Here is a 16330-nt window from a genome sequence, read left to right as displayed (position 1 = left end):
TTAACGGAATTCAGTCCCTTGTCCATGAAATGTATGAAAGAACACAAAGTTTTTGAGTGCTTAAATAACTTCAAATGCACGTCAGTTTAAAATCATAAGGTATCATAAATGGCATGAAATGTCACTAAGGCACAATGCTCTACTAAATAGATGAAATCAGTATGTATCTAAAATAATGTAACAAAATAAAATAATACAATCTGAAAATCCAGCCACAACACTGATTACCAATGAATTCATAATTTACCTTAACTTGTTTGTTATAAAAACAAAACAGAATTAAAAGCTTTGATGCAATACTCAACTGATCATAATCTTCATGATTCATCTGGAAGCAGACTATATATCTGGATTTCAGTTTTAACATACACTTTAAACTGTCATTTAATTATAGATATTCTGTAGCATTAAAGCTTTCTGACAATGCCATTTCTATTTCTAAAGAAAAATCGATGTTCCCTCCACTCAAATCATCTTATAACTTTCCTAAATCAGAGTCAGTTCTTCTGCATTTTTGGCATACATGTTTATGACAATACATTTCTGCATTCCTTTTTAGTTGCTCTTTCTTATATGTCCTAATATTCTAACTTTCAAGACTTTAGTGGATTTACCTACATAAAAACTAATCTAGGGCAGCCTATACATTGACTCCAATAAATTATATTAACATTTGCTTCTATGCTTACTGACCAACACCTTATTGGTTACTGGATTTGCCACATTAAGGGACTATTTGACAAAAATCTTAGATTTTGCAAAATCCACACACAAAACTGGCTTTATTCTCATTTGTATAGTCCTTAGTAATATGTTTTCTTTTCTCGAAGAGTTTTAAAACTTTTGAACCTTTTTGTATGAAAAATACCTTCTTACCTTCTGTTTACAAGGGTTGCATTACACAAAATCATATTGCAGTTCTTTTCAATAATACACCCAATGTCTTTATTGTCCTTAGAATACAAAAGAATCATCCTGAAAGGATCATCAGTAGTATTCCTATAATCTCCTCACCACTACCAACACCAGTGGTAATGGAAGCATCTTCATATGGGTCTATGTCAAAATGATCGACTTTTCAGGAACTCTAAAAAAATATCAAAGAGACCATATGATCTACCTCATATGTATCAAGGTGTATTTCTCAAGCCTATGAAAACAATTATATAACTTTGTAAGTTCTTTTATTGTCATTGGAGCTTTTCTCCTCGGGCCTCCACTGAAAACAGGCTCTTCTTGGCGCAGTGGAGTTCCCCGGTTATCAAACTGAAATAAATGAAATATATATATATATATAGGTCTACTTCACAACATTGAAATTTCATAACATTGAGAACATAACATCGAAAATTCAAAACACTGAAAACCCAAAACACTGAAAACTCAGAACATTGAAAGTGTGCTTCATAACATTGAAAACTACATTGCACAAGTAAATAATATCACCTCCACCTACAACACCACCTAACTAACAAACACACTTTCTACTATGTTTCTGCAGGGGGGGTGGGGAGCAAGCACCAAATTCAAGCTCACACTACAGTGAAAAAAAAGTAAATTTCCTAACCTCAGTGTAGGGTGATTGTGATACAGTAAGTTAGGAAATTAACTTTTTAACCTGCAAAAATGGAGTAGAAAGTGTATTTGTTAGGTGTTGTTATAGGTGGAGAGGATGTTATTTACATATGCATTGTAGTTTTCAATATTATGAAGCACACTTTCATTGTTCTGAGTTTTCAATGTTTTGGGATTTAGATGGTTTGGTCTCAATGTTATGAAATTCAACGTTATGAAATTTCAGTGTTATGAAGTAGACCCATATATATATATATATATATATATATATATATATATATATATATATATATATATATGTGTGTGTGTGTGTGTGTGTGTGTGTGTGTGTGTGTGTGTGTGTGTGTGTGTGTGTGTGTGTGTGTGTGTGTGTGTGTGTGTGTGTGTGTGTGTGTGTGTCTGTGTCTGTATACATACATATATATATATATATATATATATATATTCATATATTTATATTTATATATATATATATATATATATATATATATATAGATATATCTATATATATATATATATATATAAATATATCTATATATATATATATATATATATATATATATATATATATATATATATATATATATATATATATATATATATATATATATATATATATATATCCACAGCTGCAAAACTGCAGGGAAAAGGAAATACTCGTGACACACTGAATCACTGCTGGTGCACATACGCAAACGTCTAGACACAGAGGTGCAACTTAATAGTATGCATTAGCAAGGGATTAATAATGATGAAAAAGAAGTTATGTACTCACCATAACCTTCCATCTGTGTTGTCCATTTTCATTCTTCCTCAACTGATGGATTTTGATCTGACTTGGCCACTTCTTCCAGATTGTAGAATACTAGCAAATCAAGACTTTCCACTGTGTGATTCCTTAACCCTCTTGTATTAGAGGCAACAAGGGATATATGCAAATAACCCTTTAAGGACATCAGGTGTTTCAGCTACAGTATATGGCAATTCTGAATGTCCATGACTTTTTTCTTTTTAAGTCTATTTATGGACAAATTCAGGCCAATAAAGCCAAACCCCACTAGTTGTGGACATGCATGTTTCGGCCTTCTTATGGCATCAACAACACAGCATAAGTGGAATGTCTGGCTAACCTTTAGAAACACATGGTTGGTGCACACAGCTGATATTCATAACAATTTGGGTGTCTGCAAAATATTCCAACCAATAAACTAAAACAATGTGTAAAACAATCACACAGAAAAAAACAATCTTGGTAGATTTTTAATCTGGTTTTTACTGATTGGTGTTAAAAATGGGATTCAGACATTAGTGGTTTAGAACAAATGAGTTTTAGATTAAGGGCTCAATTCCAAAAGACATGCTCTAAGTATTAGCAACCAATTACACTGACAGCAAATCTTTTGCAATCTGGCTGCCTTTGTAAGCCTGTTTATAAATAGGCCTTACACCCAAGTACGTCACTCACACTGAAACCAAGTCTTTCAGAATGAGGGCAGACTATACTGAAAGCAAATATTTTGTAATCTGGCCCCAAATAAACTACTGTTTTTCTTCTTAGATAAAATGAACTTTAGAACAACTAGGTTCATAGGAGGTTACCAGACTATTGGTCTTGGGGTCTTTATAAGCCTAGCCATGTTATAACCTTGTTCCCTTATTGACTAAGTTGCATGGTCTATATTTGCAGTGAATATCTATGATCAGCACTGACTTCCCTTATCCATGGGGGGTATAGGTGACACCTCCAGGGTAAATTTATGGTCTCCCATCCAGTCGTCTAAGTTATGCTTAAATAGGGTAATTGAGGAGCTCTGTTTATGTGAACTGGAAGTTTGTTACAGAGGACTGGCAATCTCTGGAAGACACATCTGTTTATCCAGCATATCCTGATAATGTTGCAGGCTATATTAAGATCCCTAGAGTGAGTGAATGTTGTCCCATTTAACTTGCAGCTGCACAGTATTTCCATTAGGGCAGGATCCAAGACTGCACTGTAGGCAGGCACAAGTCACCTCTCATCAGCCTACAAAATACAGAGTACAGTGACAGGGCCTTCAGACTATCCATGTTGGTCATGTGTTGAGGGCTCTGAATTTTCTTGGGGAGAAACCTCTGAGGTCTGTCCAGTTGCTGCAGGTGTCTGGTGAGGTAGATACAGAAGGGAGCATTATACTCTATTAGTGGTCTGATGAGGGATGAGTACAGGAGAGTTATAAAATCCTTAGCTCTGGATGCGATGACCATACTTATGAGATGTGCAACATAAAAGGTCTTCCTTACCACTGTGGACACATGGTGATCAAAGTTAAGGTTGCTGTCAACCCATGTTCCCGAATTTCTCACCACAGGGTTTGAGCTATGGGAGGGTGGGTACTGTTAAAGTTGTAATTTGCAGGGACTTCCCATCTATCAAAGGGGATGATAATGCATTTTTTGGGTTTAGTTTAAGTCCGAGGCTTTGGAAATAATCATTTGTCTGTGTAAGACCTTTTTGTAATGTGTAACCATCATTGGAGGACTCAATGACTGCACTTAGTTTGCAGTTATCGTCGAACTTGATAAGCCACAGGCCATCCATTTCAGCATGGACTTCTGAGAACCAGATTCCAAACAGTAAGGAGCTCAGCACAGATATATATATATATTGTAATATATATATATATATATATATATATATATATATATATATATATATATATATATATATATATGGGTCTATATCACATAGTCGAAGTTCTGTAACTTCGATTACCATATGTACGAACACATATGTCCGAAGTTACAGAACTTCGACTATGTGTAAAAAAATAAGGGAAAACAAAATAAAAGGTTGTATGCAGGGGGCAAGCCCCCCTGCACCCCCACACCCACTGCTCTATAAATATACCAACTCCGAGGTCGCATTAAAGTGCAGTAAAGGGAAGAGTCGCCCCACTGCACACCCCCCCTACTTTAATATTCTCCCTCTGAAACTGCACTACAGTGGGGAAAATGGAATTTTCCCTTATCCGCACTGCAGTACGGCTTCGGCAACAGGCATACTTACACGAAAGTGCTTCTTCGGTGAAAAGCACTTTCGTGTAAGTATGCCCGGCCATTTGGGTTTCAGACTTTTGATCATTCGATCAAAAGTCCTAGACCCATATATATATATATATATATATATATATATCTATATATATATATATATATATATATATATATATATATATATATATATATATATATATATATATATATATATATATATATATATATATATCTATATATATATATATATATATAACGATATATATATCATATATTAAATATATTTATATATATATATATATATATATATATATATATATATATATATATATATATATATGGGTTCACTTCAAAATCTCGAAAGCTCAAAATCCTGAATCCCAGAATACTGAACTCAAAATCTCGAAACTCAAAATACTCAAAACTCATAATACCGAATCTCATAATATCGAAAAACATATAGGACACCAACACTGACTATATTGCAGCAGAAATACATACGGAAACAAAGAAAGGGCAAATCATATCAGTCTAATCCAACTATAAGCAGGGGAGCAAGCCCCCCGGCACCCCACACCCCCTGCTACTTATAATATATCTACTCCGAGATTGCAGTTCACAACGCTAAGATGAGTTATGTTGTAGTGTAGTATATTAAAAGGGAACATGCCTAAGGTTACAACAGGCAGCCATGAGGCATGTAATGGTATGTTTGCCATTTTCTTCTGTGAAGTGCAATCTCGGAGTTAATATATTTAAGAAGCAGGAGTTGGGGGGGCACAGTTCCACACATGGGTGGTGCAAGTTGGCTTGCCCCCCTGGTTATAATTGTGGAGAAGTAATATGTTTATGTATGCATTTCTGCTGCAATATAGCCAGTGTTGGCGTCCTGTATATTTTTCGATATTATGAGATTCAGTGTTATAAGTTTTCAGTATTTTGAGTTTCGGGATTTTGAGTTCAGCATTTTGAGATTCGTCATTTATAGCTTTAAAGATAAGTGAACCCATATATATATATATATATATATATATATATATATATATATATATATATATATATATATATATATATATATATATATATATATATATATATATATATATATATATATATGGGTCCACTTTGTAATTTCAAAATACTGAAATCTCGAATTTCAGTATGTCGAAATTACAAAGCTGAAAACCCAAGCACAACTCAACATTCCGAAAACACACAACTGCGAAATTCAAAATGCCGAAACTATGCTACACATACAGTGCACACATAAACAAACACAAAACTCCCCCCACAATCAAATAAATGCATATACACTATAGATAAGCAGGGGGGCAAGCCCTCCTGTACCCCACATGTGGGGGGGTGTGCCCCCTACACCCCCTACTAATTTATTCTAACTCCAAGGTCACTCAAGCAGAAACACAAACGAAACTCACACACACACACATCTTACAGTCCCTCACATACACAAATCACAGTCACAACACACACTTACACACACTAAAGCCCCTAACCAATATATTTACACACACAAACTTACTTAAATTCAATACATCCACACACCGCACCAGTGGAAATTCAACATCTCCGTGCTTTGGGATTTTGAATTTCGCGCTTCTGCCGGTGTGTGTGTGTTTGTGTGTTTTTATACATTAGACATTTTTAGGGATTTGGGAGGTTTATGACTACACGATGGACTCAATAAGCATAGTTTAATTTTTCTTTTTAATTTAGTTAAGATAAGACACCAAAGCAACAGACAGTACACTTGAGCAGAGATATCCAGATTTGGAAGTCATAAGCTAAACATGGTTCTATAAAATTTTAGACCACCCAAGGAAGTCTGAAATATCATGAAATTATAATATATCAATTACTTACAATTTCATCTGGTGCAGAGACATTGCCTCTCATAAGTTCATATGTTCATTGGTGTGTACTAGGCTAATGGCTCTGGAGCCTTTACAAGCCTAACCCATAGAAGTGCCCTGGCAGTGTGCCGGTCGACATTAGTTCCCAATGCCTCTATCAAGTACAGCCACTGGAGTGATCCCTGGGGTGAACTTTCTATTTCCCAACCACTTATCAAGATTTCTTTTGAAGAAGCCAGTGAGGTGCTCTGCTTGACATGTATGGGAAGTCTATTCCAGAGCATGGGCAGTCTTTGGGTTATGAACTTGTCCCTCCACCATGTTCTGTTGATTGTGGTAATTAAGTTGAGGTCTCTGGAGCATGTGGTGTGGAGGGATTGGGATTTCTTTAGATGTAGCATTTCTAACAGAGCTGGGTTAGACATGGCTTTGTAAGTCATGCAGAGATCGCCTCTTAGTAGACGATATGAGACAGAGAATAGCTGGAGTTTTTTTAGTCTGTCCATGTAGGACGTGTTTAAGGCCTAGGGTCCTCTTCGTGAGGTACCTTTGTGGCCTTTCCAGTTGCTGCATGTGTCTTGTGAGGTACATGCCAAATGGGGCATTATACTCGATGATTGGCCTAATGAGGGAAGAGTAGAGGGAGATGATGACCTCTTTCTTTCTGGATGCAAAACCCTTGGTAATGAGATGTGCCACATAGAAGGACTTTTTGACCACAGTGGCAATGTGGTAGTCAAAGGAGAGGTTGCTGTCAACCTGTGTCCTCAGATCTCTTATAACACCTTCAGTGTTCAGTGGGCTCCCATTGATGTGGTAATTAGTGGGAACTGAGTTTTTCTCAAAGGGGATGAAGATGCATATCTTGGCATTAATCTTAAGGCCATGGTCTCAACATTGGTCTCAGTGAGGTCTTTCTGTAGGATGTCTACATCACTTGGGGAAGTTAATTATGGCTCCCAGTTTGCAGTTGTCTGTGAACTTGGTCAGCCAGATTCCCTCTGTGTTGGCCTGGACTTCTGAGAAGCAGATGCCAAACAAGAGATGACCCAGGACTGATCCCTGTGGAACTCCACTGGTGACTGCTCTGCAGTCTGACTTGGAGTCTGCTACTTTCACACTGTGGGTTCTATCTGTGAGCCAGTTTGCAACCCACCTAGTGATATAGAGGTCGGTGCCTAGTTTGGTGAGTTTATTAATAATTCCTGAGTGGGGAATGGTATCAAAGGCCTTGGCCAGATCGAGGTAGGCTGTATGAACTGCCTTGTCCTCATTTACAGCTCTGGCAACTGACTCAAAGAAGTCAACCAGGTTGAGCAGGCATGATCTACCTTTCACAAAACCAAATTGAGTGGGATCTAGAGTTTGGAGAGTCCCTATATCCTTGTTAATTAGGTCTATGATGATTCACTCCATAACCTTACATATCAGACTTGTCAGGCTAATTGGGCGATAATTCCCAGGGTCTAAATGGATGACTGTAGCAATGTGCCATTCCGTAAGGACAAAGCCTGAGGTGACGCTGTGACTGAACAGGGCACACAGATGTGGTGCCAGTTCACTTTGTAGTTCATGTAGAACACATCCAGGGATATCGTCAGGTCCCATAGAAGCAGTATTCATGCCCTTGGACAATGTAGCTTTAACCTGTGCTGCAGTAATGCTGGGTGCCTGGCATTCCTCCGGTATTATGATTGGTCCTTTAGGGGGGAGAGGGGTAAAGTTGGCACTGAATCTGTTGGCCAGTATGTTGGCAATATCTGTTGGCTCAGTATAGGAGGTACCATTGTGCAGTAACTCAGAACAAACCTGGGTATTGCCATGGAGATTCTTGATATAACTATAGAAGGCTTTGTGGTCGTTTTTAGTGTCTGCCACATTTCTGCCTTCATAGCTAGCTTTAGAGGTTTTGATGAGGGATCTCAACTTTTTGTTGAGGCAAATAAGGGAGTTTTTCCAGTCTTGGGACTTCACCTTTTTCTGTAACAGTTTCTCCCTTATACTGTAGAGTTTATTAATGGTAGGGGACCACCAGATTGGCTTCTTTTTTTGGAGGAGAGAGCATCTTGGTTCTGTTGGGTATGGCTAGTTCCATGCATTTATGTACGTGTTCGTACAGTACACTGGTGTATGATTTGGCAGTCATGCATCTTTTTTCCATTGACATGGGTGCCATGAAGTTAGCCAACTCTGTTTTTAGGAGCCCAAAGTCAGCTTTGGAGAAGTTTTTCATGGTGGTTACCTTTGCGGGGGATGTGGGTTAGATGTGGATTTCCATGGTGATTAGTTTGTGGTCGAATCTAACCAGGGAGGAATTGACTATTGGTGTAGAGCAGTGGTTGCCCATGTTAGTAATTACCAGGTCAAGGATGTTGCTTCCTCTAGTGGGGGGTAAGAATGAACTGGTCCAAGGCATTGGAATTGATGAATTCCAGGAAGTGCGGGGCCAGTGTATTGGTGCATGAATATTTTTCCCAGTTGAAGGAGTGGTAGTTGAAGTCACCTAGTATGAGAGTGTTGGGCTGGACCCTAATAGTTTCCAGTGTGCTAAGGAATGTGGAGTGATAGTCTTGGGACATGGTTGGGGACCTATAGCAGGCTATGACCTGAATTGCCATCTTACCCAATGTTAGTTGTACCTGAAGTATCTCAGATGCATTATGATGGTCTACTAGTCTGGAGGAGTGGATATTCTTTATGAATATGGAGACACCACCACCTTTGGAGCTTTGGTCCATGATCTGGGGCAGAAAGATGTGGAATGAGTTATAGCCTGGTAGCACAGGGGTACTTTCTGCTGCTTTAAACCAGGTCTCAGTTACAGCATAAATGTCAATGTTCTCCATTTTGAGGAGTGCTTTGAGCAAGTGCATCTTGAGATTTAGACTTCTAGTGTTGAGCAGCATGACCCTCAGATTGCATTTATTTATAGCTGTTATGGTGGTAATTTGGTCTTTGCAACATCACCTAAAAAGGCACTATAGGGGTGGCAAGAGCCTTAGCCAGTATCTGGAAACCCAGGGGTGACAGATGCAGGCCATCTCTAGCAAAGCATTGAGGTCTTTCACTCATGTTACCCCAAGCAGACAGATACTGGATCCCCTTAGAATGACACCAGAAACTTAAGCAATTTTTAAAGTCAGTCATTTCTGCTTGCACTGCGGTATCATTCTGGGTGATGGTAGGACGCTGCTCAGAACTAGGGTCATGCCTACTTGGCCCACATAATCCAAGATCTCCTCCATGTCTTTTTTAATGTAGTCCAGGGAGGTGCAACTCAGATCATTCACACCCACATGGACAGTGACAGAGTCATACTTGTACTTGTTGTGGAGTGACCTGAGTGCATGTGTTATATGTCGAATTTTGGCACCTGATAGAGAGTTGACTGTTACCTTCTCCTTATTCAACCTAGTGAGCGGGACATCAGTGTGGATCACTATCGAGTTACCTATGATTAGTGTATTGGGCAAGCTGTTTTGCCTTAGTGACTTAGGTTGAGGAGCACACTGTGTAGGTGAGCTATGTGTCTTGTGGTTTGTGCTGTGTTGTGGTGGTGGAGTGTGTTTCTGCCTTGGAGGTCTCTGCTGTTTGGGTAGATTTCTATTGAGAGCCTCCATGAAGGTGGGAGTGTGTGTCTCTTAGAAAAAAAGGCAACATGACTATGGTGGTCATTACCAGGATCCAGCCAGAAATTTCCTCAATGGAATTGAACAAGGCACATTATGTGATACCTCTATCACTATCATATATTGTTTTCTCATCCATAGTGATATATCTTTCAGTTCCTCCTTCTATTTCACAGAAACCAGATGGCAACATTAGAATCGAAAGATCCTTCATGACATGTCCCTAATTTTTTGACTTCATAATAGATTTTTCAAGTTCAAAGTAGCAAAGAAGTTCAGCAGCATCATCAAACATATTCAACAAACACCTGTTTGTTGCTGCAGTAACAAGATTAAGTTGTGTACATTGTCCATATCTGAAAAATGTTTCATGTAAACTCAGGCCAGTTAACAGCTTATAAATGATGTGAATTATTATATTCCAACATGATGAAGTTAATTTTCAGTGTAAATAAACAATATGTTTCAGGAGCAGACAAAGACTTTTCTGGAAGTAACACTGGATTTCTCATGAGCAATGAGTGCAGAACATAGGAGTTGTTGCAATATAGGCTAAAAAAATGATCAGGTTTGTGAATTTATCAGGCAGAGGAGGCTTATTATTACTTGCAGTAGTAATAATTTTAGTATTAAAAATGTGTTGCTGAAATTTTGGCCTTTGCTTTCTGATTGGCACCTTTTTATATTAGGGTTACCCAGTAATGTTCATTTACTTATAGGAAGGGGCAGAATTTGGGACAAAAATCATTTTATGTTAAAAATCCTTTTGGTTCAAAGGTGACACAAAACATACTTAAGTACCAAGCTGAAAGAGTATTTTCATTGTTGCTCATGCACTTTCAGTCAAATCGTGGATTAAACTAAGACATTTTCATCCAGAAATACACAAAAGATCTTTAATACTAAACAGTTGATTACGTGTACTTCTGAATGTATTATTTATTTAGTTACCTGCCCATTTGGTGTAATTTATGAAGGTGAAACAATATGCCAATTTAAACAAAATATTTCAATGCATATTAGTGGGCATATGCTGCAACTGGATGAGGAGTGCATTATTCATACAAAAACTCTCTTCTGTGGGAGCTTTTTGAATTTTATTGCAAAAGATGGGGTTACAACTAGAGCAAAAACTTATAGAAAAACATTTTCATCTTTCAAACAAAAAGGGTCTATGTAAACAACCAATTTGGGGGGCTATGCTTCATTCAGGGTTAAATGACATCAATTAAACCATGTGAAATTTAGGAATAATCTAAAATTGGTTGTACAGTAGAGTACAGACCTGACTTATGTATATTAATCTAATACAATATTAATATATTAAGTATGTATTATAGATGTATATATTCATAGATTGTTACTAATCTAAAGACCTGGGGGGCCTTTCTAAGCCTAGCCAAGTTTTCCCAAAAGAATAATGATGTTCTCTATCTTAACAGGACATCGAGTGGCAGAAATTTATGAGCTACCTCTGTCCATAAGGGACATGAGTGCCAGGCCCGGTGTAAATTTCCTATTCCCCTTCCACTGGTCTAGGTTGCTTTTAAACTGGGTAAGAGACAAACTCAGCTTTGCATGGATGAGACGCCTGTTCCATTAGAGGGAAAGTCTTTAGGGCACATATCTGTCTGTCCAGCATGTTCTGTTTATCACAGGCAAAATTCAGGTCCCTAAACCTTGTGTTTCTGGTATTCTTTGACTTATAAATATGTAGGAGATTGATAAGTGTGGGGTATGCAGATGCCTTGTAAGCCAGGCATAGATCACCCCTCAGCAAACTATAGGAGACTGAGTGCAAGGAAAGGGCCTTTAAGGCGCTCTGCATAAGCCAAGTTTGTTAAACCCTGTATTATTTTTGTAAGGAACCTCTGAAGACGCTCTAGTTGCTACATATGCCTTGTCAAGTACATACCAAAGACAGCATTGTATTCAATAACTGGTCTTATAAGAGTGGAGTACAGTGGGATAATGACCTGTTTGGACCTAGATGCCATGCCCTTACTTATAAGCTGCACTACATAAAAGGATTTCCTTACCACTATGGCCACACAGTGGTCGAAGATAAGGCTGCTGTCTATGTACGTATCAGATCCCTGACCATTGGGTTGACTCTTGGGAGTGTGTTATCAACATGGTAATTAGACAGGATGGTTGACTTCCCAAAGGGTACAATTTTGCATTTCTTAGCACTAAGTTTAAGACCATGGCATTGGCACCATTTGTTAGTGAGTTTTAGACCTTCTTCACTATCATTCATTCATATGATTCATATTATTCATAATTACATTATCAGCTAGATTATATTATTATTATTTACTACTGGACAACAAAGGTAGCAGTTTTTGAGATTTAATATTTCATGTCATTTTTAAGATTGGTCAGCAAACGGTGATAATTTATTATATTTATGAGAGCATTGTATGTTTAGAAGTTCTTTGTTAAAACATATTGGATTTTCAGAGAAAACGTTTTATTTCAAATTAAAACATTTGAAATGTTTAGGGCCATTAATGAGGGAACTCTTAAAAAACTTTACTTAATGATGAAATTGCAAAAAAATACATTGAAATTTTTGTGATACTACACAAAGTTCCTGTTCCTTCTCCTCATTTATTGGTAAATTGTATGCAGTGAAGCAGGGGTGTACCCAGAAATCTACATTTTGTGCCCAAACTTAATGTTGTTGCCCCCACCACTCTCTTATCATTTTAAAAATGTACTCATCCATCAAAATGTTACCTCCAGTACATAAAGGAAGGCAAGACATATATTTAACTATCATTTACTCCCATAAAAAGCTGTTTTTAGTGATGCGTTCCTTTCGTACAGGCATTCTTTGTATACCTCTATACTCTAAATATTTGTTTGCAGAGTTATAAACATTCTGTGCTTTTAGGGTGTTGAAGTTTCTAAGAGATGCCCAGAAAAATTGTACTCATTTGAGTACACTGAATATGCCTAGCTACACCCTTGCACTGAAGAAGCTCTCACAAGAGGGAAACCTGGTTTGCATTTTGGTTGTAGTCTAATAAATAAAAGACATGTACATGGAGTCTGTTTAAGGTGCTGCTCCTCTTTTTTGTTTTATCTACAGTATCTATAGACAGATAAATAGATATAGCTGTATACACACACACACACACACACACACACACACACACACACACACACACACACACACACACACACAGATAGATAGATAGATAGATAGATAGATAGATAGATAGATAGATAGATAGATAGATAGATAGATAGATAGATAGAAGATTGAAAATTCAAAAGACTGAAAATCAAAATAGCTTAAATTCAAAATATCAAAAACATTTTTGATGCACAGGGAAAGCCCCCCCCCCTGCAACCATGTGGGGGGAGCACCCCTGCTAATTATATATACCAGCTCTAAGATTGCACAACAATTGAGACGGGATAAATTCCATTTTCGATATTTTGAGTTTTAGATATTTTGAATGTCTGTCTTTTGAACTTTTGCTCTTCTAAAGGGGACCCATACACACACACACACACACACACATATATATATATATATATATATATATATATATATATATATATATATATATATATATATAGATATAGATAGATAGATAGATAGATAGATATAGATATAGATATAGATATAGATAGATATATATGTATATAAATATAATGAGTTATGTGTGTTTGATCAAATATTGCTTTTGTTTACAGTTAAGAGTGCAGGTTGTTTGTTTGAATGTCCAGATTATTGAACTTCATATGTTTGCTTTGCCAAAATAGGTAAGTGGAATGTATACTAAGTGTTTGTGTGTGTGTGTGTGTGTGTGTGTGTGTGTGTGTGTGGGTTAGGGTTAAAGTAGGGGTTAGGTAAGGGGACAGATTAAATCGGGTCTATATCAGAATAGTGACGAGGCATTTAATCGAACACTTCTTTGCCGACACATACACAGCGAACGCACTGAAGCACAAATGCTCAAAACACCGCTTTCTTTACCTGGGAAAGAAATCAGTCGCACAAACACACAAACACACACACTTTCAAACATAACAATGTGGAAGGGGCTTTGCCCCCCACACACCCCCAATGTGGGGGCTGTGCCCACCACACCCCCTAACTAAATATACCAACTCCTAGATCGCACTACAGTGGGAAAAGGGGCAAACACACGGGGAGGGCCAAGCGATTTATTTCCCAGGGAAAGAAATCGCTGTTTTGAGCGTTCGCATTTTAGTGCATTTGCTCTTTATGTGTCGACGAAGAGGCGTTCGATTAAACGCCTCTTTGCTATTCTGATATAGACTCATTAAATGTGTGTGTGTGTGTGTGATTTTGAGTGTTTAGGGTTACGGTTAGGGTTAACTTCAGAGACAGATTTAGTATATCTGTGTGTTCGTGTGTGTGTGTGTGTGTGTGTGTGTGTGTGTGTGTGTGTGTGTGTGTGTGTGTGTGTGTGTGCGTGTGTGTATGTCTGCATGTGGTGAGTGTCTCAGCTGTTTTGTGTAGTGGTAGTTTTATAGGAAGGGTTTTTTTTTTTAAATTAAGATGCAGGTTGCAGTTGGGGGCTAGGACAGGGTTAGGGTTAGGGTTAGCACATATTACTAAGGTGGAGCAGGGGGTGAAGCTCCCCAGCCCATCTAGCAATGCATGTTAACCCTAACTCTAACCCTGCACCTGCACCCCAACTCTAGCCTGCATCTTAACTTGAAAGAGCCCTTCCAATAACAATATCATTATTCAGAAAAATTTGAGATGAATGTGATTTGGGTTATGGGTATTGCATCAGAAAAGGAAATTTGTTTCCTTTATGAATATGTGTATATGTGTATATGTTTGGGCTATAAAAACAGATATCTCTGAGACACTATTTACACATACAAAAACATAAAAACAACAACAACAATGTAAATACTTCACTGGTAAACAATTTAATCTTTTATTTATTGAGTTTATGGTAAGAGATTGCAATGCGCAACATTGAATCACTATATATCAAAGCTGACATAGCAAAAAACATCAAATAACACCACAAAAACAGTCACCAGCCCACACAGGTTGCTGAGTTTCAAATAAGTCTAAAAGCAAACAATGATAAAAACACAAAAAACTCAGGTACGACCAAGGTTTCCAGTTTCAGCTGAAGTTTTAATGTTAAAACTTAAGCGTTTTCGCAGGAAGACCTGCTTCTTCGGATGCTAATAAATACAACTAAAATGTGCTTCTATTTGTAGTCACATGATACAAATTAAGTGGTAACAATTAACATCAAAGGATGTAACTTGAACTCACTGGCCTACTGAGTGAAGTAAATGCACACAAACATACACTGCTGTTTGTAAAAAGCACTTATGAAAAATGTACACCCCCTACTAATATATAGTTACTCTGAGGTCACACTACACTCCAAAACACAGACAACCCACCACTATACGTTCCACACATCCCCTGCACAAACACACATCACATACATACAAACAGCACCACTCCCAAAACTAACGCACTCACACTCTTACCTACCTACCCTAGAGCATCTTAACTAACTTATGGTTTCTAAGGAAACATTTAATATTAATGGTTTTGTTTAATTCAGGTAGCTTGTCAGCACTTAATCTTATCTGCCCCTCAGTTTCTTTTCTTTCAATAACATTTTTATAATTACCCCCCTCAAATCCATAGGAACATGCTCTATAATTGCAAATGTAAAGTTTTTATATTTATTACAATTAGTTGTATGTCTAAAAAGAGCATTATTACTGTTCTTTGTTTTAATATCATAAACAGTATGACAAGCTACCTGGATTAAATGAAACCATTAATATTAGATGTTTCCATAGTGACTGTAGGTTAGCTATTAAATCTTAAATGTTTAAAGGTTAACATAGTGTTTTAATAAATTTTGTTAATTGATGTTTTAATTTGATTGGAGAAATGTTAATTAGAATTAATATTTAAGTGAGGTTTTTAAGAGTGATCAGTATTTCTGAAGAAGTTATTTATCTGAAGTGTGGAATAAAAAGTTTTATAGTATGCTAAAGTGTTTCAGCTACTCATTTCTTCAGATACAACTACAGTAGTTTTTTTTAACAATACTGCATTGCAAATGTAAAAATATTAATGAGACATAACGAGTCCTTAATTTCTACTCTCAGACATGAAATACAAACATTGGATAGTAAGATAAAACTGTCTTTCAATGTTTTTAAGAATCAATATGAATTTTCTATAAA

Source organism: Protopterus annectens, chromosome 10.part0 (genome assembly GCF_019279795.1).
Source record: "Protopterus annectens isolate FY-2018-M chromosome 10.part0, PAN1.0, whole genome shotgun sequence".
Lineage (NCBI taxonomy): Eukaryota > Metazoa > Chordata > Ceratodontiformes > Protopteridae > Protopterus > Protopterus annectens.
The sequence above is the reverse complement of the archived record's forward strand: the minus strand, read 5'-3'. Positions refer to the sequence as shown.